The sequence below is a fragment of the Coffea arabica genome, chromosome 3e (genome assembly GCF_036785885.1).
Source record: "Coffea arabica cultivar ET-39 chromosome 3e, Coffea Arabica ET-39 HiFi, whole genome shotgun sequence".
In the NCBI taxonomy this organism is placed as follows: domain Eukaryota; kingdom Viridiplantae; phylum Streptophyta; class Magnoliopsida; order Gentianales; family Rubiaceae; genus Coffea; species Coffea arabica.
In genome coordinates this window covers 15727391-15755003 of record NC_092315.1, presented here as the reverse complement: position 1 = coordinate 15755003, position 27613 = coordinate 15727391, and the positions used below count along the sequence as shown (strand labels likewise).

General features: G+C 30.8%; 1 long non-coding RNA gene across 2 annotated transcripts; it reads right to left on the bottom strand.

Moving 5' to 3' along the window:
* Window positions 1-6411: 6411 nt before the first annotated feature.
* On the bottom strand, window positions 6412-10272 carry LOC113737048 (uncharacterized). Of its 2 annotated transcripts, none has more exons than XR_003459909.2 (3): window positions 10027-10272; window positions 8174-8250; window positions 6412-7425 (listed from the first exon to the last, which is right to left on the bottom strand). It is a non-coding gene; the product is annotated as an uncharacterized lncRNA (long non-coding RNA). The 2 variants fall into 2 exon arrangements; XR_011812675.1 differs by having other exon boundaries at window positions 6412-7291.
* Window positions 10273-27613: the final 17341 nt, after the last annotated feature.

Sequence of the window (27613 nt, the reverse complement as noted above, 5' to 3'; positions counted from 1 at the left end):
ATCAATTTGGCAAGCAAATCTCATAAATTAGCAAATTGTATTTTTTTTTTAACTTTTTAGAAAATGCCAGTAAAAGTCATGATTCAATGACACTTAAGGTGGAATGCTATCAAACTTTGATTACCAACATGTGTGTTCTTGTCTAGTCTTGACCAGCCAAACTCTGATAAAGGCATAGAAGATTACGAGGCTATATAGGCACCTAGAAATAACTTGCTTCTCCTTTTTCTTCAAGTGAAAGTAATGTGTATTGCAATTTCCTGCTCATCTGATAAGATGTTTCTCTACCTTGAAAGCTTCATCAGGCAGCAGCAAGTTAGCCGCCGGCACCTCCTCATTGGCCATCTTGATGTCTCTTGGTTCTCAAAGTTTGTTGTTGTATAAGTGATTTTCTGAATTTTGGTATATTGAGGATTTTTTGGTACTCTAATAATATGTACTGGATTTGTATGGATTGTATAGTGAATTTGGATTTGTCTCGCAGGAGGACAAGATTCTTGCCCAACCATTTCTTTTATTTTGCCCGAGCAAGAGTAATCAATGAGGTAGACATGACTGTTGTATAATTTTTATCATCGGCATCAACGTCTTTTAGGTCTTTTTCATTGAAAAATGTTAGGTAAAATTTTGGTGTATTAATTTAGGATTCTATCAAGTTTTATTTTTCATACAATTGCTGAATTAATTTTGCTTGAGAATTTAAGGTTTTGTTAAAAAAAATTTTAAATTTTAATTTTTTTCTAGAATAAAGTTTGTCAAGTATGTATCTAACTGTCCTACCAGGGTTAGTTAGACGATCAACGCTGGCTCTATGTACCGTGGTTTTGTTTGCAATAAAATAAAATAAATTAAAAAAAAAAGTATGTATCTAACCAAAACAGTTGCATGTTTGTATTTATGATGTACTCTTTGCAAATATGGTAATAAATAGGTTGGGGCCTATGTCTTATCCCTTACATTTTTCAAGTGGCTTTTGTTAAAAAATGAAATACATAGGAAAAATTGAATTGCTCAAATTTTCAGAGATTCATTTTGAGTTAAGTTTTAACTTGTATGGTTAGTTATTTTTATTTCATTTCAAAATATTTTAAGAATTTTTCATAAACTTCCATTCCATTGTTGTTCTTAGCATTTAATTTTGCCTTAAACATTATATTGCAGAACTATAATTTATCGATTTTCTTGATGCAAAGTGTTATAGAACAATGATTCTTTATATAATATCAATGATTCTTTATTATTTATCTTTCCATAGTTAAATGATCTTAATGATTTCTTTGCCAAAAAATGATTTTCTCTCAATATTGATATTTAAGTGAAAATTTTTGAAAATATTATGGATTTATGACTATTAAACTAAATTTGTCTATATCTAATTGTTACTACTTTGGTTTAATAGTCCATAAACATTTCCTAATCAATATGAATTATTTTTTAAATTATGGTAAAATTTCATCGATATCCTTCTATATGTTGTAGTTAAATTGATTTTGTTTAAAGTCAATTGAATTTGCATATGTTGGGAAAGTTTAATAAATTTTAATTTAGATTATTATTTTTTATGTTATAATTGTATTGTTATTATGTGTTGGATCTTTATTTTGTAGTGTTTTTCTTCTTTTATATCTTGATTAATTTTGGGCTAGTAGATAACAAATTCAACAAAACCGATTATGTCAAATTTTAATATATTAGATTGGCAATATGCTAATTAGTCATCTTGCTTTGGAGTTGATACTAAAATGTTAGATTGGAGATGTTGGCTACTGGAGTTAGTAAGTTACCTTCAAATAATTAAAAAGAAGATGGTTGACCATTTTCGTAGGAGAACTACCTATGGCTCTGTTTGGATTAGCTGTTTTTTGGAGTGTTTTTGAAAAATTTTGTTGTAACAGAGTTTTTAGAGTATATTTTGGAATATTTTTAGAAAATATTTTAGAATCTTTAGGAGTAGAAGAGTTTCTAGAATATATTTTGAGATATTTTTTAAAATTTTAAACTAATTTTTGGATTACCTTTTAAAGTATTTTTTCATAAATTTTTACTGTATTTAAAAAACTAGTTTTTGAAAAACAGAGCCTATAATCAAATTAGAATTAAAAACTTTTAAAAGAAGCATGAAATCTTTTTAGATTCAATGGTTTATAATATCTAGTAAAACATATTGATCATACTTTTTGTTGGTTCTTTAACACATACTATTTAAGTTACTATTTGGTGATAACCGTAATGCCAGATTATGATAAACATGTAACCATTGTTATGATAGTTAGTGCTTTACATTTGTCTGATATATTATTATATCAAGTTGATCTAAACTTGCATGTTCTAATTTAAAATCAAAATTTTATAAAATATAGTTTTAATATTATTTTAAATAATGTTCTTTTGGAAGAAATCCTATAAATACTTCTTGCCAATATTGATGAAAATTTTTGTTGGAATTGTTGTTAAAAACTCTAGATAATAAAACTCTCTTTTTTTTTTTATCCTTCGTTCTCTTTCTGCCATTCTTCCAAAGATTTATAATTTACTCATGGGATGTTTGGCCATTTGTATGCATGACCCCATTCAATAGCGGTAAAAAGTGAAAAACTTGAAATGTTTCTTTCGTCTCTTCTGCATAGATTTGGGAGCGTAGTGCAATCAGATAACATGTACTAAATAGTTCACACAAAATATCAGCCACTCCTAATCTACTCCTAGAGATAAGAGCCTATCAGCCAACACATAATATCTCTAGAGTCTATCAGTAAGAATCCTAGTTAGTCCTCCTGTGGCTCTAGCTTTGGGCTTGGAGGCTTGGACTTTGACTTTGACTTGTGCTTGTCCCTTGGGCTTCGGTTTGAAGCCTTTAAGGTATCATCTTCATTGTGTCCATAGTAAGAGGGATCAAATGAAACTCCTCCAAGCTTAAGTTGACGGTTACAGGCGTGAGAATCCAGCCGTGATTTGTCAAACAGATTGCCACAATGACTGCACTCATTCAATATCTCTAGATTTTTCTTTGATCTCTTCTTCCCCGTTCCGTAATCAATGTGATAATGCCGCCTCAGTTTCTCCAGAGAAGGAGAACACTGAAAACGGCAATGATAACATTGAAACACCCTATCTCCAGCTTCCTTTCGTTTAATTGGATTTAGGATTAAAAAGAATTCTGCTGCTACTTTTAATATGTTTGGCTTTACTAAACTTTATATTGTTAGAAGTTTTTTAATAACTACATATGACTTTAATAAAAAAAAAAATACAAATATTTTATTTGTATCAATTGCTCCCTTCTTAGCTCCTTTTTTTAAATTCAAAAGAGTTGAAAAATCACTATGATTCAACTTAGGTGGAGTTGAAACAAGTGGATGAGAGGCGATAATAAGGAGTAACATGTGCAAAAATGCAACAAACTCATGGGCGGTAATAGACCTTTCGAAAACCATAGAAGTACTTGTACAAAAAAAAAAAAAAAACATGATGATATGGAGTATTACACTTTTAGAGGTTATAAGAAATGTGATGAGGTGGAGATCTTCTATGCCGAATTAATAATTAATATTTACTTCACCTTTGTTTTTCTTAAATAGCATAATCAAGAGTCAATTGCTTATGCTACTCATTTCGGTATAAATAATGATCAACAATTTTATTTTGTTGGTATTTGGCTTGCCCAAATTGGGTGATGATAGATTTTACCGGAAGTCTCTTTTGAAGATAAATGTGAAAAATTATTCTGCATTTTTTAAAAATATTACTAAATACAGGGGATGTTAAGTGATTTGCTGGGGTCTGATGTTGATTTTGGTAGGTTGAGGTGTTCATTAGAATTTTGTAATATTAAGTCTTGACTCGTGTGACTTTTGGATTCAATATTATTAAATATTAATGTCTTGACTCAGTAACTTCTAAATTCAACATTATTAATGTTTTGTCTCGTGCAACTTCATAATGTAACGTTAATGTGTTAATGTGTTGGCTTAAACAAAGATATTCTTTCATATTAATTTCTTTTGTTGGGATCATTTTCATTTAATTCTTATAATAAATACATTAAATTTTTTAAAATTTTGATATTCTTTCAAATAATATGATCCAAGGCCTTGGATATAATGAAAAATACTAATAATTTATGGTTGATAACTTTTTTATAGTAGCATATGTTTTGATTGATTTAATTATATGAAATTATGTAATTAATTATATTAAATTTCTATAGATGGATACAAGTAGTAATGATGAGATTATAATGGTAATTGGTATCGTCACTTTGATTTTAGTAGCAAAATATGTAAGTCTTGAAACTTTTAAAATTCTGATTGTCATATCAAAATTACATTGTATTAAAAGAGATAAAGTTAGGCAAGATTATACAGATAGCATATTATATGAAAGTTATTCTCATTGTTTAGGTCAAATTAGGATGGACCAAGATATATTTTGTCAATTACTAATTACTCTCACAATTAAATAATTGTTGTAATCACCTATCTATATGTCAACAAGAGGGCAATTGCTGATATTTTTACAAATAATGAGTTATAATTTGAGGTTTTGAGTTATGAAGGGCTACTTATATAGGACAACTGAAACTATAAATAGGTATTTTTTCATTATTCTTGATGCCATATTAAAATATGTCTACGAGTGACATATATAATTATCAAATGGTGAAATTGCAATGAAGAACTATAATAGTTGAAGAATTTTCTAGAATAAAGTTTGTCAAGTTTGTATCTAACCAAAACAGTTGCATGTTTGCATTTATGATGTACTCTTTGCAAATATGGTAATAAATAGGTTGGGGCCTATGTCTTATCCCTTACCTTTTTCAAGTGGCTTTTGTTAAAAAATGAAATACGTAGGAAAAATTGAATTGCTCAAATTTTCAGAGATTCATTTTGAGTTAAGTTTTAACTTGTATGGTTAGTTATTTTTATTTCATTTCAAAATATTTTAAAAATTTTCATAAACTTCCATTCCATTGTTGTTCTTAGAATTTAATTTTGCCTTAAACATTATATTGCAGAACTATAATTTATCGATTTTCTTGATGCAAAGTGTTATAGAACAATGATTCTTTATTATTTATCTTTCCATAGTTAAATGATCTTAATGATTTCTTTGCCAAAAAATGATTTTCTCTCAATATTGATATTTAAGTGAAAATTTTTGAAAATATTATGGATTTATGACTATTAAACTAAATTTGTCTATATCTAATTGTTACTACTTTGGTTTAATAGTCCATAAACATTTCCTAATCAATATGAATTATTTTTTAAATTAGGGTAAAATTTCATCGATATCCTTCTATATGTTGTAGTTAAATTGATTTTGTTTAAAGTCAATTGAATTTGCATATGTTTGGAAAGTTTAGTAAATTTTAATTTTGATTATTATTTTTTATGTTATAATTGTATTGTTATTATGTTGGATCTTTATTTTGTAGTGTTTTTCTTCTTTTATATCTTGATTAATTTTGGGCTAGTAGATAACAAATTCAACAAAACCGATTATATCCAATTTTAATATATTAGATTGGTAATATGCTAATTAGTCATCTTGCTTTGGAGTTGATACTAAAATGTTAGATTGGTGATGTTGGCTACTGGAGTTAGTAAGTCACCTTCAAATAATTAAAAAGAAGATGGTTGACCATTTTCGTAGGAGAACTACCTATGACTCTGTTTGGATTAGCTGTTTTTGGGGGTATTTTTGAAAAATTTTGCTGTAGCAGAGTTTTTAGAGTATATTTTGGAATATTTTTAGAAAATATTTTAGAATCTTTAGGAGTAGAAGAATTTCTAGAATATATTTTGAGATATTTTTTAAAATTTTAAACTAATTTTTGGATTACCTTTTAGAGTATTTTTTCATAAATTTTTAATGTATTTGAAAAACTAGTTTTTGAAAAACAGAGCCTATAATCAAATTAGAATTAAAAACTTTTAAAAGAAGCATGAAATCCTTTTAGATTCAATAGTTTATAATATCTAGTAAAACATATTTATCATACTTTTTGTCGGTTCTTTAACACATACTATTTAAGTTACTATTTGGTGATAACCGCAATGCCAGATTATGATAAACATGTAACCATTGTTATGATAGTTAGTGCTTTACATTTGTCAGATATATTATTATATCAAGTTGATCTAAACTTGCATGTTCTAATTTAAAATCAAAATTTTATAAAATATAGTTTTAATATTATTTTAAATAATGTTCTTTTGGAAGAAATCCTATAAATACTTCTTGCCAATATTGATGAAAATTTTTGTTGGAATTGTTGTTAAAAACTCTAGATAATGAAACTCACTTTTTTTTTTTTTTATCCTTCGTTCTCTTTCTGTCATTCTTCCAAAGATTTATAATTTACTCATGGGATGTTTGGCCATTTGTATGCATGACCCCATTCAATAGCGGTAAAAAGTGAAAAACTTGAAATGTTTCTTTCTTCCCTTCTACATAGATTTGGGAGCGTAGTGCAATCAGATAACATGTACTAAATAGTTCACACAAAATATCAGCCACTCCTAATCTACTCCTAGAGATAAGAGCCTATCAGCCAACACATAATATCTCTAGAGTCTATCAGTAAGAATCCTAGTTAGACCTCCTGTGGCTCTAGCTTTGGGCTTGGGGGCTTGGAGGCTTGGACTTTGACTTTGACTTGTGCTTGTCCCTTGGGCTTCGGTTTGAAGCCTTTAAGGTATCATCTTCATTGTGTCCATAGTAGGAGGGATCAAATGAAACTCCTCCAAGCTTAAGTTGACGGTTACAGGCGTGAGAATCCAGCCGTGATTTGTCAAACAGATTGCCACAATGACTGCACTCATTCAATTTCTCTAGATTTTTCTTTGATCTCTTCTTCCCCGTTCCGTAATCAATGTGATAATGCCGCCTCAGTTTCTCCAGAGAAGGAGAACTGTGACGCCCCACTTCTCCCTAAGGCGAACCAAAGGGTATTCGCGGGACGCCTGCCTAGCTCTCGCCAGGACTCAAACAATTCCATTCAACTTATAGTCGGATCACACAACACAAGCCAATAACTTAGATACAATAAATGCGGAAGTATTCAAACTTAATAATAGTCATCCATTCTCCAAACCACACGTCAGAATACAGATTACATTTCGTCCAAAGGGTCACATCACGGGGTACCTATCAGCTTGCCACCCGCACGCGGGCATCCCCTACGGAGAGTTTCGCTTCGTGACTCTTCACGAACGAGAGGCTCGGGGCTTTTCCAGACGAAGGACTTAAGGTCCCAACTGTCGGCATATGGCTCTGATACCAACTGTGACAGTTCTCAGGGTCACATTTCCATACCAAAAGTACAATTCCAAAACCAAAGGCATAACCAAAAGTAATAACAAGCCCTAAACAAAAGTACATCAAGAGGGCTTTTTCATTTTACCTCCGAGTTCAAACCTGTTAAGGAAAACAAGTCTACAGGGTGAGCAAAACGCTCGTGAGGCCAAGAACACACATGCAGACACATAGTTCAGATAACAAGCCCAAATACAATTCAGGTAATAGTTTGCAAGTAATTAATAACGCCGACAAAATGTAACCAGAAACAATTCAAGGATATGGAAGCTCTCAGGAGCTAAGTTCCACATTTGCCGATGTCATTTGTATATCTCCCCGTGATGACTCTCCGTCAACCGGGTTGATATTTTCATATCCGTAGTTCACCACTTACTTCTCATCCGTCCACCATACACCACTTCGGGCCCGCACAACATTTATAAGGCGATACTTTACGAGTAAGCCAAGCGAGATCTCTCAATAGATCAAGCTTATCATATAAATCTCATGGTTTACCGAGGTTCCCGACCAAGCCCATGCCGGCTCGAGTTCCAAGGTCGGCCTATGAGTTTGGGCGTCCCCCATGTATCATGTAAATGTCGAGGAGATTCACTCCATCGACGTATGCAATCATAGCATACCATGTCATATATTCAAGCATTTGACAGGTTTAAACATGTATTTCAGGTCATATAAACCAGGCAAAGCATGTCAGGCATGAGTCATTTGTTTCAAATGAGGACGAGTGCGATTAAGTACACACTCGACTCCATTTTTTTCCAAAATCAGATAGGCTAAACATGTAATCAGGTAAGTCAAACATGAATCAAGTCTTTAGAATTCAAGTAGGCATACACTTGACACTCACCAGTTATGCAAGCAAGTAGGTTGGAGGGAGAGTTCAAACTTCCACGGTAGGGTCCTCTTGGAGGTCCTCGTACGTGCCTGAACATCGAATAGTAGATAATTACTATAGGTCCCCAAGTGGTGAGAAAGATTGGACACGGGTAAGGTTCGGAAATATTTGAAAACTTCGTTTGACTTGTCTTTGAAGTTGGATTCTCAAAAGGGTGCAGGACTCGAGTAAAAATCAGATTATTATCCTTAAAATCATTGGTTGGAAACGAGTACGAGCAAAACGATTGCAAATCGAACGATCGAAATCGAAAGAGGGCTGGCCACGCCACAATCCGGCCGGATTTCTGGCCGGATTGGAGGCAGTGGCTAACCTCCCTTTTTTTCAAATTTCACCACCAATCCGACCGATAATCCGGCCAGAAACTGGCCGGATTCAAGGCCGGATTCTGGTGGAATAGTTCCCGCGTGGATTTTCTTTGAAATTTCAGAATTTTTCGATTTTTAGTTAAATCTTTGAAAAATCATAACTTCTTTGCTACTAGTTGAAACTTGATAAATTTGGTACCGTTGGAATCGTCTTCCAGAGTACTAAAAGTCCTTAGAAGACACTGTTCCATGAATCTAAGTGGAAGGTATTCAAAAATGAGCCTAAAGTTGCTGTTCTAGATTACCAGGATTGAGCCGGGGTTGGTTTTTCGCTAACTTTGGAAATTCGGCAAAAATCACTCGTTGCAAACCGGCCCTTGAAACTTATAACTCAATTAGAAGTACAAGTAAAGTTTCGGACAGAACAAGCGGCTCAAGAATCGGAGTTTCGAGCACCAAGATATGGTAGCTCAAAGTTGGGAAAAATTCAAGACTGTTACAAAATTTCCAGATTTGGTTCCGACTTTGGACCTTTTATTAAGTGTCGAAACGGACTTGAATTGACACCAAATTTTGCAGTATAATACTCCCATATGAAGGGTATCTCTCTATAAAATTTCATGGAAAAATACCCTCGGAAAGGTGGTTAATCAATCAACCAAAGTTTGGAAAAATCCTTAAGGCAATCTGTCCAAATCTAAGGTTTCAAAAACGAGGCAGTCGCCGTATTTTGATCATAACTCCCTCAATTTAACTCAGAATTGGGAATGGTTGATAGTGTTAGAAAATAAATTCATAGGGCTAAAATTTCACAGAAGAAATCGTTTCAAGTTTCAGCATGCAACTGGTTCGAAATTAAGCCTAAAGTTGCAGCATCATCAAATCATTTCGGCAGAACGGAGAAACAGGACAGCCGACTTCAGATGAATGGTGTGGCTCACACACATGAAACCAGAATGTACATTATACACCGTTGGAAACATGAGAATGTCTAGTTTCAAATGCCGCTAACGGCACTTGATTTCGACGTCGGAGTACGGAGTTATGGATGAAATACGAACACTGGTCTGGATTACGACGAAACCGTTTTCCAGATTACTAGCTTTGGGAATAAATTCGTTTGACCAACCAAAACTCAGTATTTTTCAATGAAAATTTTTACACAACTACTACAACATATAAACAACACAATCAAGCCATTAAATCCTCAAATTTCTGCATTAAAGTGACCGAACAGAGCAGGGGTAAAATGGTCAGATTTGGCCTTTTGCACCTAACGTGAGTTTCTATCACTTTTCCATCAACAAACAACTGATTTAAACACTAATTCCACATTATAAACATCATCAAGAACAAAATCAGCAGCAACCCAAGAGTGGGAATTCATAGAGCCCACTTTTCCAATTTCTCCAACAACAACCACAATCTATATGCAAATTCAAGCTCATAAGCGTAATTTAACTTCCATAGGACAAGTTTAAGGTATTAGATCGTTACCTACTTTGATGGTTTGTCTAAACAGAATTTTCGGTCCCTTTGAAGCCTGAAGAAAACCGTGAAAGCTCCTCCCTTTTACAGCTCAAAGTGTTGTCCAAGTGTAGAGCTAAGTGTATGTGAAATTTGGTGTGAATCTATGGAGGTTTGAGCAAGATTTTTGAGGTGAAGTTTGTGAAATTTGAAGATGTTTTGCCTCAGCTGCAGCTCGGCCAGAATGAGAAGAAAAGAGGAATGTTTTGATCTGATTCCTTTGCCTATAAAGAAAGCTTGCCGTCAAATATTTTAAGTACGTAAAATCGATTGCAACTAGTGCGCCTACGCGCGCGTTTTGTACTCGATTTCTCTTAAGTTTGTTGCACTAGTGCACTAAACCTCTAGGGCACCTATATTCATATAAATATTATTCATTCTTAATTGTCCCAAAATAATGGTCCAAAGTCCCTCAATTAAGCGCGCACGTGAAAACATGTATTTCCAATTTAGGCGCGATAAAATGAAACCTTTGAGAAATTCTTGTAACGATCGTACCACTAACTATCACTTGAGTCTTTAAACCTAAAATTGCCTATTTAGGACCATTGTATATGTCTCAAATTTTTGAGCTTATTGTACTCCCAAATGGCTAAAGTTTTCAGACACGTTTTCCCTTTTTCACTAAACAAGTTTCTAAGAAAAATAATTTTTTTTTGAAACGAGATACTTTAAAAATATAACGAAGCTATAAAACCATGTACTTAGGTCTAATAAGGATAGAAAATAATATTCGGGGCAAAAATCCAAATAGATAATTAATTGAGCCAAAATTAGGGGTTTTAACAATAATAATTTTACGAGTCCTCACGTGAATTGAGTATTAATTCCTCCATTAACCTTTCTTAATCTATTATTGATCGTTCTTAATTCTTCAATATTAATACACTCCCTATTCAAGTATAGCCTAGAGACACATGCACCCGTCGTTCCGGACTAATCAAATTTTCGAAAAGCGAATTTTTCAACAAAACGCTTTAAAATTATAAAGAGGCGTGATTCCATATAAATGGATTTAAAATGGTCGAAATAAATAATTCGAAGAAAATGAGTGAATAATCATTTAAATATTTCAATAATATTCTATAAAAATAAGAAAATTTTCGGGTTCTCACAAGAACACTGAAAACGGCAATGATAACATTGAAACACCCTATCTCCAGCTTCCTTTCGTTTAATTGGATTTAGGATTAAAAAGAATTCTGCTGCTACTTTTAATATGTTTGGCTTTACTAAACTTTATATTGTTAGAAGTTTTTTAATAACTACATATGACTTTAATAAAAAAAAATACAAATATTTTATTTGTATCAATTGCTCCCTTCTTAGCTCCTTTTTTTTAATTCAAAAGAGTTGAAAAATCACTATGATTCAACTTAGGTGGAGTTGAAACAAGTGGATGAGAGGCGATAATAAGGAGTAACATGTGCAAAAATACAACAAACTCATGGGCGGTAATAGACCTTTCGAAAACCATAGAAGTACTTGTACAAAAAAATAAAATAAAACATGATGATATGGAGTATTACACTTTTAGAGGTTATAAAAAATGTGATGAGGTGGAGATCTTCTATGCCGAAATAATAATTAATATTTACTTCACCTTTGTTTTTCTTAAATAGCATAATCAAGAGTCAATTGCTTATGCTACTCATTTCGGTATAAATAATGATCAACAATTTTATTTTGTTGGTATTTGGCTTGCCCAAATTGGGTGATGATAGATTTTACCGGAAGTCTCTTTTGAAGATAAATGTGAAAAATTATTCTGCATTTTTTAAAAATATTACTAAATACAGGGGATGTTAAGTGATTTGCTGGGGTCTGATGTTGATTTTGGTAGGTTGGGGTGTTCATTAGAATTTTGTAATATTAAGTCTTGACTCGTGTAACTTTTGGATTCAATATTATTAAATATTAATGTCCTGACTCAGTAACTTCTAAATTCAACATTATTAATGTTTTGTCTCGTGCAACTTCATAATGCAACGTTAATGTGTTAATGTGTTGGTTTAAACAAAGATATTCTTTCATATTAATTTCTTTTGTTGGGATCATTTTCTTTTAATTCTTATAATAAATACATTAAATTTTTTAAAATTTTGATATTCTTTCAAATAATATGATCCAAAACCTTGGATATAATGAAAAATACTAATAATTTATGGTTGATAACTTTTTTATGGTAGCATATGTTTTGATTGATTTAATTATATGAAATTATGTAATTAATTATATTAAATTTCTATAGATGGATACAAGTAATAATGATGAGATTATAATGGTAATTGGTATCGTCACTTTGATTTTAGTAGCAAAATATGTAAGTCTTGAAACTTTTAAAATTCTGATTGTCATATCAAAATTACATTGTATTAAAAGAGATAAAGTTAGGCAAGATTATACAGATAACATATTATATGAAAGTTATTCTCATTGTATAGGTCAAATTAGGATAGACCAAGATATATTTTGTCAATTACTAATTACTCTCACAATTAAATAATTGTTGTAATCACCTATCTATATGTCAACAAGAGGGCAATTGTTGATATTTCTACAAATAATGAGTTATAATTTGAGGTTTTGAGTTATGAAGGGCTACTTATATAGGACAACTGAAACTATAAATAGGTATTTTTTCATTATTCTTGATGCCATATTAAAATATGTCTATGAGTAACATATATAATTATCAAATGGTGAAATTGCAATGAAAAACTATAATCGTTGAAGAATTTACCAATGGTTTGCTGCAAGTTTATTTCTTCGTTTAATTAACTAATCAGATATTAATAGCCATTAATAATCATTTAAATTATAAAATAGAATTATACAATGACTATAGATAGGGGCGCATGTTATTACAAGTACAACCATTGAAATTTATTAAATATTAGTTAGTTTTTAGATTTTAATTTTAGCAACATCTTATGTGATAAGTTATTGTATAAGTATTTGATTTGTAATTTGAATTCTAATTTGATAGGATTTTATTTTTTGTGATTATTATCTTCGTAGGATAACTTCTATATAAACTCTTAACAATGTCAATGATATTGAAATATCATGAATAACTACATCCTTTTCTAAAATTTATCATCATATTAGAGTTACATCCATAGTTTTGTGTTGGCAAAATTTCTCCATCACATGACTTACAATGTCATAAAGTGATCAAGAAGAATCAGTAAATAATGGAATAATACTTGATGCTATTGATTATATTTCTCCCCATTATCTTCATGTGTTTGACTATTTTGATATGGTTTTGATTTCCTAAAATTAACGGTGAATTTTTTCTTGTTGGAGAAATGTTGTTAAAATTACTTTTGTAGCAAAAAAAAAAAAAAACATTCTATGCTTTATTGATGGAAGGACAATTACCTTGGAATCATCTTTCCCAAAAATTATGGTGTAGAAAGATTATAGTAAAATGATTATCTATTGATGATATTTCAATTCCTTTCATGGGTTTCTTAATTTTGCAATTTTTCTCCTTTCACATTACCTCAAGGATAATAATTCATGTTATGGTTGATTGTTTTTTTTTCTTCAATGTTGTTCTCCATCCTTTTTTATAGGTGTAAACCTTTATGCCTCTCTTGAGGGTGTGCATTTATTCCCTTTATTGGGTATTTACTTTTTAATTTATATTGTATGTTAGTTATTCTCGCTTGCAATATTTTCAATGGGTTACATACCATTTCAATTAATAGGTTATATTCCCCTTAGGAATTTCCTTTTAATAGTGCAGTTGTGCTTTTCCACAATAATGAATCTTCATCATTTTGAAATAATATCAAGAATCATTAACTTGAAGAGATTCAAAACACTTAGTCGTGATCAATAACTTGAGGGAAAGTATTGAAAATTAGTTAGTTATTATTTTAATTTTAACATCTTTTGTTACCATTATCTTTGTAGGGCAACTTTTATATAAACTCTCAACAATGTTAATGAAATTGGAATATCATCAATAACAACATCCTTTTCTAAAATTTATCAAAATCCAAAGAAGATTTCGAGGTTGAAAGGGCATGCCAACTCAAAATATTTTATATATTATTTCTTTTGATATCAAATTTTCATATGTGCTTACTTATTTGGAAGAATCAACACATGAACTATGTTTCAAAAAATGCTTTTACTGGACTAGGGAGTCTACAAGTATCCCAAGATACTTGTTTTAATTTATTTAAATCACACATTTTGTCAAAACACTAATAAATTATGTAAAGACAATTATTTTCCAGTTCTAGATAAGTATAATCTTGTAAATATTAGGAATGACATTCACAATGGGTTTTTACCCTTCCTATCATTGAATATTGCCTAAAAGATAATGATGATGATCTCTCTAAAAATAAGAAGCACTTTTCAATTTTCACAATTCTTCTTTGCGAATCACTATTAAATGAACCTTTATGGTATTTAACAAACTGAATTAAGATGATGGACAATAATCCATTTTAGGATTCTAAAACTCAAAAGGATGTGGTGCTAGTATATGTTGTATTATATATAATTAAATTATTAAAATAACTTAAAATGACAAATTCATAAATGTAGTCCTTCAAGAGTAATAATTGCAAACTCTAAGTGTTCTAACTAAACAAGGATCTCAAATATAAAATGAGAGTGTGTTTTATAAAATAGAGAATGAACGATGAACAAAAATGCATTTGTACATGCTATATATGCAGATTATATATAAAGAAGACATCTACATGGTGGTTGTACTTTCATTTCTTTTTTATTTTTTTTCAAAATTTTAGTTTCTTGAATTGTTAGCATAAGTAGTAAATAGATGCTTGCAATTTTAGATAGTATTTTCTTAGAAATTTTATAAAATTTTAACTATTTCATAATTTCAAATATCTAACCATCTTGTTAAAATAAGCTACAAGAGTGTATCCAAATTTAGACATTCTAAAGAAAAACAAGGAAAATGAAAAAGGAAGCAATGATCGAATCTAAAAGATGACTGTGAAAAAAAAGAGAGATATTTTGACCTTTTTTTTCATAGTGATACAATCTATTTTATTATTTCTTTTTTCTTACTCTTTCAATAACAAAGCAAAGAATGAAGGAAGAAATGATCGAATCGAGAAGATGACAATGTGATAGAAAAAATAAGGCATTTCGACCTTTTTGTTGCATGGTGAGACAATCTATTTTGTTACTTATTTTTTCTTACTCTTTCAATAACATAGAAGGAATTTTTTACTGTATTCGAGTTCTATCAATTCATGATTTTCTAAGAATGCCTTTGCTATGATAATCAAGTCTATGCACCTTGAATATGATTAACCATTTATTATTAATATAAAATATTTGCTACAATTTCAAAGATAGTATCATCAAGAAGTTATTTTGTTATTAAAGTCTATTTACCTCTTATTTGTTTCCAATTTATGATAATAATTCTCTTGTTAATATCGATGGTCAAACTTGATTATAATGGATAGGTTAGGTTTGAGAAAATCTAAAATCAACACAAAGTGAATAATTTGACAATGAAAAGAATAGTTTTAACACTATTAGAAATGCAAATAGCAAAGAACATTTTTGAGATTTGAATACTTTAGAGAAACATTTAAAGCTTATGAATTGCAATTTTTTACGAAAATTTTCATAAACCAAAGCTTCTATTTTCCAACATAGTAAATTTATAATATTTCTAGGTATTATAAAGATATTGACTAATTTATCACATTTCAAACAACATAAACAAAATTTTTTACCTTTTTACAATTTTTTTCTTATAAAATGATCTACTACGTCAATGTGTTTGATTTAACTTTAAGCTAAAGCTATATGCTGTAAACGTACTAGTGTTATATTTGAGTGGACATGAAAAATGAAAATAATAGTGTCATATAAAGTAAAATTAACTCTTGTTACACTAGGTTATGAATTAGCAAAAATTTAGTTTTTCCACTCTATTTTGACTTTTCTTTCCACCTTCTTCTTTCCTTATTTGTCTTGTCTTATGTGTTTTTATTTTTGTTTTTCTCTCTATTGTCAAATTTCCTGTACTTTTGCCCTACAATCAACCTCTAATAGCAACCATAATCTTTTAACGTACTTTGTTTCAATCTTCATTTTAGAATGAAGTTTGCCTTTTTTTTAACTAAAAAAAATGGCAGGAATGACCCAAGTCTTTTTTTTTTCTTTGTCAGTGGGAGGTCTTGAATTCAGGGACTCTTACTTACAATCCCTTCCACCTTACTATCCAAGTCAACCCTCCTCCTGCTAGAAATAACCCATATCATTGCTAGTAATATTCTCATTTGTTTTGTTTTAAACTTCCACCATTTTCCACACTCTTCCCACCGTCAACTACCAAACCTAGGATTCAAATCCTGAATTTGGCAATGGAAAAAATTCTAAAAACCCTCCCTTGACCATTAGACCAACCATAGTAGTTATATTCTCATTTGTTTTTGTGTTCAGACTCTAAATTTTTTTAATAACCAAAAAAGCTAAAATCCATAATCAATCAAAGAGTAATTTTTATCAATCTTGGTTATTGTCTATAATCAATTTTCATAATCAAATTTTACAAAATCTAAAATAGCCGAGAACAAGATCATAATAATAACCAGTGCAATCTTCTTAACTTTACTAGCAAAAGAATTTTGTAGAAAATGATGAGTTAGCTACTACACTTTATCTAATGAGTCTCGATAGCTTGCTAGCGTAAAACACAATCTGGCTAGACATTCTGCATTCTCTAATGCAGTGACTTGTGTTTTGTAAAAAGTCTTCTTACAACATAAAAACCAAAGGATGAATTTAATTCAATATTATAATTTAAATTTCTTTTGGGTTGCTATAAATATGGATGTTACAACTAATTCTTAAATTTTATAATCGTCATATTGATGTATTACTTTTACTCAAAGTATAAAGGGATGTTAATAAACTTAAATTTCATACTACGACCAATCGTATGACTATGAGTAGTCCACTAGTATTTTTGATATTTTATTTCTACCATAATCACATTACTGTGATTGCTAAAGGTAGATTTATATACATATTTTTTTTTATATCAAAGAAGATTTTATTACTAAATTTGCTGAAAATTGTCCAGCATGATTCGTATACATATTGGTTACACCATTTTATGATAATAATAGTAATTTGTACTTCTTACTTTTATACATATTTCTTATCTCTTTTAAAAATCTAACTCTATTCTTTAGTAATAAAACTGGTTCATTAGTGGCCAAATGTTGTTTAGAGAATCTACGACTTTAAACTCATCAAGCAACTCTTATTAGATAATTATGTATCAAAACAAAACAGTACACAAATCTTTCTTTATACATGGATCATGTATAATAAGGCTAATTTTCATTTTATGATAAAAAAAAGTCACTCAAATGTGATGCTTTTGATGAGTTCCAAAACGTTGATAGTTAAATGCAACTATAGGAAATTTAGATAGTTAAAATGTGACTATAGAGGATTTATAGCAAATAAAAGAAAAGAAAAATCTTGTAAAAAAATTGTCAAGCCTTTCAAATTTTTCATAGAATTCTTAAGAATAGAATAGGAAAAAATTGGTATCGTATTTGACAAATGCAATGATAGTTCAAAAATTCAAAGTTCAAACATTTGGTTCCAAAATTCTATTTCATATTCTTTTCTCTCATCTATATTATGTTTTACATTTAGATATTTATATAGTACACAATAAAAGTAGACTCATATGACATGCCTGTAGCTAGGTTTTAGTATTTTCTTTTAATAGAGTATTGAAATTATAGATCAAGCTTTTATACCAATTTTAAACTTGACTTTTTTGTAGATAAAGATTATCCATTAAGCATAAATAAAAAAATAAATATAAAGAGGTTTGAGAATGTGTAAAAAATTGCTTGACATTAATTGGTTAAATTCAATTTTTTGTGTTGATAAAAAACAAACATATAGTGTTTTTAGTAGAGCAGTTTTTTTTAGGATGGCAATAGCAATGTTATTAATATGATGAAAATATTAACATGATATGATATCAACATCAAAAGCACCAACTAGATCCTTCCTATATGTAAACCCCCTACGAACTCATACCCTAGCTCCATTCTCTAATCATTAATACTCTCCTAAAACATCACCCGCTCCTAAGATGTCAGCCTTATGAGCTAATTCCACAAGGCGGCGCTCTGAGGGCTTAGCTCGGCCTTTGGCCTTGTATTTCGTAGGGACCTTGACCTTCACATCCCAAAGGTGATTGGACTCCTTCAACTTCATAACTACCTCCAAATCTGCCTTAGATCTTATCACCATGGTGCGAAAATCTCAGCAGGCACTTGCGTTTCTTCTCAACATCATTCTCGGTGGCACGATAGACCTTAAGAGCCTTTGAGACACTCTTCTACACTGCGCAATAGGCCCTGAGAGCCCTTGATGACTTTGGGGCAGAAGGCATTTTTGAATTTTGGGAGGAAGTGAGTACAAAGACTGAAATTAATTTGGATGATTTCTGGAATTTGGGGCCTAGTAGAGCAATTAATTGAGATTGAAAATTTATAATCATAATGTTTAACAGTTGATTACATTCATTTTTTTATTACCATCGACTCATTTAAGTTTTGGGTAATTTTTTTACATATAGTTAGTAGTCAGTGCGTACATAAGCGGTACTAGATATATTCCATGTAATCTAATTTCAAATTTAAAATTCAATTTCTACACATGTAGAGAATATCTACAACTGCTAGTGTAAAAAAATTTACACTAACCATATATAAAAACTTAATTCTTAAAGGCTTCATGTACTTAATGATATAGTAATTTGTCAAATGCAATTATTTAAAGAGAAAGTGATACAAATCCTAGGAGCTATTTGTGCACTATTTCTAGATCCAATAAGGATTCATTAGGGTCTAATCAATAGAATTAAAATCAAGCCATCAGAAGTTCAAGATTTGCTTCTTAACTATGGCTTAAAACCTTGTTGAAGGTCACGGATCCTTATATGTTTTAGTCTTAGTGTTTTAGTCCATTTTAGTAAGTTGTTTGTTGGTTCGATTAGCTCATGTTGAGCATAGGTCCACTTAGTCGCTTGATTATTTGTTAGTTTGATTGGTCGATTGGTTATTTCATTAGTCAGTTCTGTTGTTTTAGTTAGTTATCTAGTAGGTTTAGAAGTTATGTTAGGCTAGCTTAGGTTACTAAAACTGAATAGGTTTCCATTAGTTTCTTTATTCTTTTAGGGTTTTGAGTTGAGTTTTTGTAAGCCTATAAAAAGACATCAATGTCGTTCAATAGGAATAATAAAATGAGTAGACAAATTTTACACTAATGTGTGATTGAGAGAGTTTTCTCTTGACTTCTTTGAAGTGACCTTGAACACCTTAGAGTTGGTCTCGGGGATTCAATATGGCTTATCAATTAAAGATCGTGTTTGATTGTGACACCTTCTATTTTTGTAATCAATCTCGAGTGGTTCTTGTTTGGTCTTGAGGGTTCAATCTGGTTTATCAATCAAAGATCGCGTTTGATTGTGACGCCTTCTACCTTTCTAATCAATCTCGAACAGTCATTGATTAGATTAGAATCCATCCAATTTTGTCCATAGTCTGATCAAAATAGATCATCTGCTACCTGATCGACTTGGTTCTTCAAGATAGGTTCTTACTAGATCAAGTTCGCATTAGTTGTTATCAGAGTTTCGGCTCTTGATCCAGGTTAATATCCTTTTCATTTCTTGTTTTCCTCTTTGTTTCTCTACCAAACCCTACCTTATTAAAAAAAAATCTGTATATCGTTAGGTTTTGTCCTTGTAGTATTACTGTTCCTATTACCCCAAAAAAAGTTACTGTAGTGGTACTGTTCATCATACTGTAGTGTCACTGTTCATCCAAAAAAGAAAATTTTCTATTGAGTAATCTTTGTATCTCGTTTGTTTGTCTCTTGTTGTTCTTGAGTTTTGTAGTTGGTTTGGTGTTTTCTTGAAGTTCTTGGATTACAAAGTGGGGTTTCTTGAAAATCTTGATCCAAAGTTTCCAAATCTTGAACTTTTAAAAACTCTAAGTTCATCTTCTTGAACTTGAAGTTTGTGGTTGATCTTGTTGATTCTTGAATTGGCGAATTGGAAAAAAAAAAGAAAGAGAAAGAATCTAATCCGTGAAAAAAAGAGGAAAGAAACAATTTGGAATTAGATAATAAGCCTAAAAAAATAGCCTTGCATTTGGATTTGGAAACTGAAAGTGATTTGGAATTTGTTTCCAAATTCTTGATTTCTAATTCTTGTTGCACTTGGTTTATATGTTCCAGCTGCAAATCCAAAAATATACACTTAGGAAAGCTCCTTAAAACAGCATTCTACTTTCCTAAAGTGAATCCAAGAGCCATTCGGACCAAGTTTCTAAATCCCAACCACAAACGTTCGGGTAGAGTTTTCTAGGTTTCCAAATTTCTGCCAAGAGTTTGTTGTTTCATTTGTAATCTATCCAACTATCTCTTGTCCATTTTTAAGTCTCTTTTCCTGCTTTTAAATAACTCTAAATAGTTCAAATCAGTCTTGGAGTCTAATAATCCATAAGTTTCCTAAGTTGAGTCACTAGTTTCCTAATTTGAGTCTTCCTTATCCAAGTCAAGTACTTTTCAAATCTTGTGTCATTCTTGTCCAAGTCAAATCAGGTCTTGAAGAGTCATTTTCCAGCAAGAATCCACACAATCAGCACCAAAATTAGTTCAGGTTTTGAGCTAATCAATCTAGGTTTCATCGAGTCAAATTAGGGTTCATACTTGTTCAAAAATCTGGAATTTTTTCAGGCTTGTTTCCATATTATAGAGTCATAAAATCAGTTCATTGTGTCATCAATTCTTAACTCCAAGTGGAACCAATCTCACATATGTCACTTTCCTATGCATTTATGGACACAATTCATTGAACTACTTGAGAAATTTCTGATTTCTTCAAGCAAGGAGATCAACAGCTTAGAGATTCACTTGGTGAGATTATTAGAGTGTCTCAAACACTTGAATGATACATGAGTGTGAGTACATACGTGAGCTTGTGTATTGTGAGGAAATTCTTTTCTTTACTAATGTTTTGCAGGTACATCATCATGTCCAATGGAGTAAGATTATCACACTTTTATACCAAGCTCAATATGGAATTCATGATAAATAGAATGCAGCAAATTGTGCATGAAGCTTTCAAGCCTCTTCATAGACGACTTGATCGAATGGAGAATAAGGTTGTCAATAGGAGGGGTTCCATGTATGCTAGTTCCGTGCAACCTACCTCTTCAAAGTAAACTTATTCAAGGAGTGATAAAAAGGTTCATTCCGCATCTTTAAGGCCTAAACTAGAGTTGAACAATCTCATGAGGAGTCATTTTGGGAGACATATCATTGTCGTCTACGCCAAAAACAAATGGAGTCAAATAGAGGCCATCAAAGTGAGTCTTCTAAGGAGGAGGTAGCTGAGTCTATTTCTAATGAAGGAGTATCTCATTCCATTGAACCATTTATTGAGGAGGTTGACAATGAGTGACATCTTGGAGTGACATCTACATTAGATTCTAGTCATGAACTAGTTGGGAAAATGTATGAGAAAATTGTTGTAACATATGAGGGTGTGAGCACTGTTGTAGAGCTTGAACATGAGGTAAAAACCGAGGGCATTGAGCTAGAAAAAGAGATGAAAACTTCTGATAAGATGACTGCAAAATCAAGTGAGCTATTTTTAATGTGAGAATGTGAGAGCCAATTTTGAGTATCTCATTCCATTGAATCATTTGTTGAGGAGGTTGACAATGAGTTGAAGCCGAGCAATGAACATGCACTTGAATCTTGGAGTGACATCTATATTAGATTCTAGTCATGAACTAGTTGGAAAAGTGTGTGAGAAAATTGTAGAAACACATGAGGGTGTGAGCACTGTTGTAGAGCTTGAACATGAGGTAAAAAACGAGGGCATTGAGCTAGAAAAAGAGATGAAAAATTTTGATGAGATGAGTGCAAAATCAAGTGAGCTAATTTTGAGTGAGAATGTGAGAGCTTATTGTCTTCCTAACAAACTTACCTTTACTTTGTTTAGTGTTTCTTCTTTTGTGCAGATTAAGCGAAGTAAAGTGGAGTTAGTCATGCAATGTTCCGTTCCAAAGTCACTCGTACAATTTGTGACCTTTCATGGAGTTTGTCTTCTAGGAGTTGAATCTATTTGGTGTCAATTCATGGAACAATTCCAATTCAAATATATTCACACCAATGGAGAATTAATTGAACTCGTCACGAAGGGAGAATTCCAGATTTTGATTCTTATTTGTTAACCTTGGATGATTTATTATCTTTACCTTATTTTGAGCATGTTTCTAGTCCTAATTCTTGTCTTTATCTTGCAGATTTTGATGGAAGGTGTAATGAGCCAGCAATGACTAATCTAGTTGAATTGGTTGATGGAAGGAATAATGAAGTGTCAAAGGGAGTTTTCATATTTAATTTCTGTTCTACACCTTCTTATCAGTTAGTTAATGATGTTTCATTGCTCATATATCCAGTTTCTGGTTCAAATCAAGATGAGGTTTATTTTGTTTTTGTAGCTTGTAAAGCTGTCCGTGAACTTGGAGCTTTGATTAAAGTAGTGCAACCTAATTTTATGCTTGTTCCAATTGCATATGAGGATCAAAAACCAGCTACAATCCACGGCTTTTTCAGTCTCAATCAACCCATGGATTTGAGTAGTCTTCCTTCACCCTTAAAGTCTTCATCAATTGCCTGTTCGCATGAACATATGATTGTTGATTCTATCATGTTGCTACCAACAAAAGTTGAGTTTTATGTGCCAATTGAGTTCATGAGCATTTAGAGGTTGACTAAACATCATGCGACTAGAATCGTGATCATTCACGTGTTTCCATTGTTGTTGCAATTTAAGCGATCCAATGATTTGGGGACAAATATATTCAAGAGGAGGGGAATGACATGAATCCTAGGAGGTGTTCGTGCTCTATTTATAGATCCAATAATGATTCGTTGGGGTCCAATGAATAGAGTTAAAATCAAGCCATCCGAAGTTCAAGACTTGCCTCCTAACCATGGCTTAAAACCTTGTTAAAGGTCACGGATCCTTATATGTTTTAGTCTTAGTGTTTTAGTCCGTTTTAGTAAGTTGTTTGTTGGTTCGATTAGCTCATGTTGATCATAGATCAACTTAGTCACTTGATTATTTGTTAGTTTGATTGGCCGATTGGTTATTTGATTAGTCGGTTATGTTGTTTTAGTTAATTATCTAGTAGGTTTAGAAGTTATGTTCGGCTAGCTTAGGTTACTAAAACCGAATAGGTTTCCATTAGTTTCCTTATTCTTTTAGGGTTTTGAGTTGAGTCTTTATAAGCCTATAAAAAGGCATCAATGTCATTCAATAGGAATAATAAAATGAGTAGACAAAGTTTACACTGACATGTGATTGAGAGAGTTTTTTCTTGGCTTCTTTGAAGCGACCTTGAACACGTTAGAGTTGGTCTCGAGGGTTCAATCTGGCTTATCAATCAAAAATCGCGCTTGATTTTAGCGTCTTCTACCTTTCTAATCAATTTCAAGCGGTACTTGATTGGATTAGAATCCATCCAATTTTGTCCATAGCCTGATCAAGATAGATTCTTCCACTACCTAATCGACTTAGTTCTTCAAGATAGGTTCTTGCTAAGTCGAGTTCGCATGAGAAAGATTTTTTCATTATCAGTATGCAAATATTTTACACTAGCAGGTTTAGATCATGCAACATAACATGAACATAAATTTAAAATTCAAATCATACACATATGGTATACATCTGTAGCAACTAGTGTAAAAATAATTACTGCACTATCAACGCAAAAAAAAGGTAATTCTTGTTTAAAAGGCTTAAATAAATATTGCCCACCTGAACAAAAAAGTTACACTTTGTGCCCCTAAGATCAATCAAACGTTATCTTTATCTAACACTGTAATTCAAAATGGTACTGTAATGACTAAATTGCCCATATTATGGTGATGCATGGGGTAAAATACTCCTTTGGTGCTACAAAGCACAAACAAATAATGATGCAGGAACTTAATCTTGTATTAAAGAGTCAAATCAATAGAAATTAGAACAAAACATCTATGAGCTATCTCACTCTTTGTCATTATTTTAAATTGTGGAATCAGTCACATCTATATAGCATATTGTTATCGGGCATGGTGTATCAGAATAATATTAGGCGATACACGTTTTTGTCTTTATAATGTGCTATAAAAATTGTGAAAACGCATAAAAATTAGACAACATTATAAACAAATGAAATAAGTTAGACATCCTCGTATACTAATTTGAATTTGTCTAAATTATATTCTTGTCCCTAATCGCATCATCATTTATTAACTGGAGAGTAATCTCACATATCTAAATAGTCAAAATGATTCTACCTAAAATTTCAGATAGAAAAAGTTGGTGGTATATGGGTAAATAATGTGAGATATTGGCTCTAATAGTGTAAAGCGTAAAACCATAAGCTCAATGAGAATTTTCACTTGAAATATTGCATGATTTGCTGAAAAGAAGGAAGCATTGTGAGGAAATGGAAGAAGAATTTTCATGTGTATATCCACAACTATCTCATTATTTCCTTAAGGTACATCATTTGGATATAACTAATCAAGCATTGCTTTTACTCATTAGCAATGCTTCATAATTAAGAATTTATAAAATGAGCACATATAGGATAGTCCCCTAATTTTGTGTGCCTTCATTTTATTTTTTATCCCTCAAATTTCAAATTTCCTTTCTCGTTTGAACACTTACAAAGGTATCAAATATTGATCATTTATCAAATAAGAAATGAACTTTATATTTGATGAATGGTTATCTAATAATGAGATAAATAGCTCTCACCAATCAAAAAGAATATAAATAATTCACAAAATTTTAGTGTTATAATGAAACTCTTATGGCATCCATAATGGTTGAATAGTCTGCTTTACTTATGCAATCTACCTGAAATATTATAGTCAATAAATCTAAAATCTTTAAAGATTTATGATTTATCAACTCTTTATTTCCTTATAGAGACATATCTCAATCTCTTATGCCAAAATTTAAGGAGTTTCCCCAGTGATAAACATACCTGCTATCAATATAAGTATTGTGGTCAAGTGCAGTATATTGCTCAATTCAAAGGATGGTACAGAAAACTTTAGAATTAATAACTTCACTATTTTCAAAATCTACTATTGAATAATGAGGTTATTAATCATACCCAATAGTAATTAATTTGAAAATAGAAATTCTAAAGTAACAAGAAAATAATGTCTTAAAAAATAACAAATTTTCTTAAAATGAGCAATAATACATCACTTATCTTTATGTGAACATTTTTTAGTTTCTATAAAGAAACTTTTGTTCACTTTTTATATAATCAGAAACTTATTATACTGATAGCGTAAATTAACAGCTTTAGCCAATTCACCAAATATATCACAATTTATCAAATATATCACAATTTATAACACTCAACAATTGAGATTTTCTTTTGAGTTACTTTCTTTCAAAGTAGAGTATCAAATATCATTCTTTTACAAATAACGTTGGTCTCTATCGTTGTTTGATTTAATGAGAACAAAATTACCTTTCTTTCTATTTCTTCTTTCATGAAGGTTAAGTTTCTCTTATTTCTTAAGCTCTTTATCCTTTCTTAATACACACGGTTAAAACAAGTAATTAATCATATATCTTTATCTGTGTTATAATGGTTTGAATGGTTAAAAAATTCTGCATGAAAGAATCAAGAATGAAATGCTATAGAAATAACTCAATCTCAATTTGATGGGACTTTAATTGATGATATAGCAAAATTCTCAAATCTAAGAAATGAGCTAAAATACACTTCAATATTTAAGTGTCACAAAAGAAAGTCTTCTAATGGTGCTAGTTAAATAATTAGGGTTTGAACCCTAATTTATATGAATATGAGACAGAATGATCAAACTATTAAATTGCTCCCAATTCTCATACTCAACCTCCATATTAGCAAATATATCCACATTATGAGAATGGTTTGTTCATTCTCATAAAGTGCTAATTTAAAACTTGCACCAAAAACAAAAGAGAATGAATTTAAAAATCAAGCTAATAAGAACCATAAAATCATTGGCACCGAATTAACAATTAAGAACTATATCATAAAAAAGCTATGAAATTTGTACCTTGATTTTGAATCAACCTTATATCAATTCAAATAGTAAATTCAAACCTTTCTGTGGACAAAGGTTGCAAACATGCATAGAATTTACTTTACTTAATCATAAGACTAGTAATCTAGAACAATGAATTAAAGAAACAATTCGTACCTATGGGCATAGAAATATCTCTTAATTGATTGTCTAATTTACCATCTTATATCAATTAATCTCATGAAAATAACTACCTCCCTATGAGGCCAGATAACTATCTCAATGAATTAATTGCCACTTGATATAGATGTCATTTTTTAAATTTCTTTATTCACTCAGCAATATGTGAAAAAGAAATACAAAATTTCTCCAAACACTAATATACTTAAAATGTTGTGGCTACTCCTAAGTATATGGCGTTATAAGAAAAATTATCAAGTAGTCAATATGTTGACTAAAAATTCATAACTTCAATCACCAAACTGTATGTGATGAAAAACTTTTCTCATCAAATATTTGGGATGCTGTGACTACTCCCAAATATATAATGTAAAAGTGAAATTCTTAGCATGACATCTTGTTATTTTTCAACAGTCAAAAAAAACTTTATGTTGACTGAATTTTATTGAATTTTCCTTTTCTTTTATAATCACCTAATCTTATGTGATTAAAGTTATTTACACCATATATTTGAGATGTTGTGACTACTCCCAAATATATGATGTAAGAAAAATTCTAACGAAAATTCATAGAAAATAAGTAGTCAATTTGTTGACTAGAAATTCTTGATTTTAATCACTAAACTATATGTGATCAAAATTGTGGTACACCAATGTTTGAGATGCTATGGTTACTCTCAAACATAAAGTGTGCTAGACTTTATAAGGATATCAAAATAGTCAGAAATCTATATTTTGACAAAAGAATTTCATAATTTCCTTTTTTTATATTTATTTTTTAACCACCACCCTTTATGTGATTAAAATATTTCATGCATCAAATAATTGAAATGCTAGACACACTTTATAAAGGAAATTCTCTGAAATGTAAATATAATCAACCATACTAATATTGACATTATAATATGAAATAAATGAACATAAACATAATGCACCAAATACTACATAATTTCAAATAACAACAGGAATATGAAGACAAATTCATATTGAAATCATGCCTTTAGATGTTTATCTCATAATAAGGTAGTAGAAATTCAATAAACTTGCATATCCATTCATATAAAGTCAACCAATTATCTTGCATAGATTAATATGATATTAGTTTTTTGATTGTTGAATATAATAACTCTTTATATGTTTCTCGAATTGTTATATTGTATTGATAATAACAATCAATACATATAACCCTTACAATCATAAATATGTAAGTCCAAGAAACA